We start from the raw sequence: 2,415 nt of genomic DNA on the forward strand, positions 1-2,415 counted from the left end.
ATATATATATATATATATATATATACATATATACATACATACATAAATATATACATATACACATACATATATATATATATATAGACATACATATCATTACATATATATATATACATATATATGTATACTTATATATACATATATACATATATAAGCATACACATATATATATACATATATATGTACACACACACACACACACGTGTGTGTGTGCGTGCGTGTGCGTGCGTGTGTGCTTGTGTGTGTGTGTGTATGTGTGTGTGTGTGTGTGTGTGCGCACAAACACACTAGCTGAATAGCCCGTCGTTGCGAGGCAATTTTTACAGTAGAATGTCTTATATAAATTTTTATTTCATCAATATCAGAGCATGCCTTCCCCGAAAGATAGGCTTCTTGACCAGGATAGATATGTGCAATTTCGCCAAAAGAATTCTGTGAGTATTTTTTGCCTTTTAAAATTATTTACATGTCCGTTTCGCATAACTTTATTCATTAAAGCTTCAAAAAATATTACAATGGTTTTCTTTGTAATGATTTACTTTCGTTTAATTAATAAAAGTTCCTACTCCTAATGATCGTGCTTGTATTTCGTGATGCAGAAAATGCCAGCTATCAAGCTGCTATGATGCAGAAAATGCCAGCGATCGTGCAGTTATGATGTAGACAATGCCAGCTTCCATATTCTGTTTTCTGTTTTAAGTAAAACTGATGAAATTTAAAAGTTAGTAACATTCTTATGAAAATTTTCTGGAACAAATACATAGCAAAATTGGATTTAACGTGGAAAAGTATTTGAATATACCAAATTTGAACATTTTGGCGTAATTCGTCAATCTCGCAATATGTGACACCATCAGGATTGGCCATACAAACGTTCAGAGACAGACAGTTATTGGATGTGACACACCGCGCGCGCAAACACACATATTTACAAACATACACACAGGTAATCATGTGTTTAAAATGGTGTGTAGTGGAGATATGTATATATATTTGTATGTATATATATGTATGCATGTGTGTATCTTTGTGTGAGTGTTTCTTTGCGACGGAAATCAGAAAAGCCACCTACTCTCTCTCATTAAAGATACGTATTCCTCACACCCACTTTACTGTGTGTGTGCATGCACGTGTGACAGTGTGCGTGTACATGTGTGTTCGAGTGTGTGTTGCATCTGTGTATTTACGAAAGCATGTATGCAGTGTCGCGTGTGTATAACAGCCATTTCATCGTTAACATCCCCATGCCACCACTGTTCTCACCTTCACTGATATAAGTCACATTCTCTCTGCTACTTACCTTTTCCTTAATCTAACATATTCTGTACCCTTCCATTTTTCATATAATTCGACCATCGCCCCTGGGGGGAACATTATGATTTTTTATTGAAATCCAATTAGCCTGTTGTTGAACTGAATATTAGTGTAACATGTATGCAAAGTTTCGTGTATATTGGTTCGCTGGGTTAAGCACTATGATGGTAACAGGCAAACATTCTCATTTATATATTAAATATGTTTCTTTCTCTTCCTCTCTGTCTCTCTCTCTCTCTCTCTATATATATATATATTTCTTTCCTTGTTTCTTTCTGTATTCCTTTCTGTGGAACAGCGTAGGATCGAAACATTAAAGACTTTTTCACTTTCGGAGCGTTATACTAATACATCTGTTTGTTGTCAACACCAGCTTTCTTCGTCTTTTGTTTTTTTGTGAACTCTCCTTCAGGAGTGGCAACAAAAAAAAGAAAGAGACCTCAATATTAAGCAAATAGAGGAATGTATCTGTGAAAATATGCTACTGAATAAGTGTCACATATTTATATATATATATATATATATACACATGTATATATCTGTATATACATATATATGTATGTATATATGTATATAAATATAAATTTATATATACATATATAGATAGATAGATAGATAGATAGATAGATTTTGCTTATGTTTTCAAAATTCACTGCAAAATTTTTGTTTAGAGCATTTGAGTAGTTGCAAAATCCTGAAAGAAAAGTTAATATAATGATTGATGTAGCAATAATATTCAAATCCGATTCACGACGTTTCCTGTAAACTATTTCAATCTATCCTACGATGAAGCTGAAATATGATTCTCCCTGTGTGGTCATTGGGAATTATAATATATACTTTCCAGTAAATAGAGATAAATATCAACAGAATGAATGACGAACTTGGAGAGATGGAGAGAGTAAGAGATATAAGAGGAGAACGATAAAGACCGAAGCTGCAAATAAGAGAGAAGAAAATATTATAATTTAAATACCTACAAATCAGAATAAAGCAAGGACACCTATATTCGTGTTGATTTATTTCATAGGAATAAATTTCATAGAGGCAGGGATATAAGAATTAATCTTTTCTATTAATATATATATATATATATATATA

Source organism: Octopus bimaculoides, chromosome 12, assembly GCF_001194135.2.
Source record: "Octopus bimaculoides isolate UCB-OBI-ISO-001 chromosome 12, ASM119413v2, whole genome shotgun sequence".
Taxonomy (NCBI): Eukaryota; Metazoa; Mollusca; class Cephalopoda; order Octopoda; family Octopodidae; genus Octopus; species Octopus bimaculoides.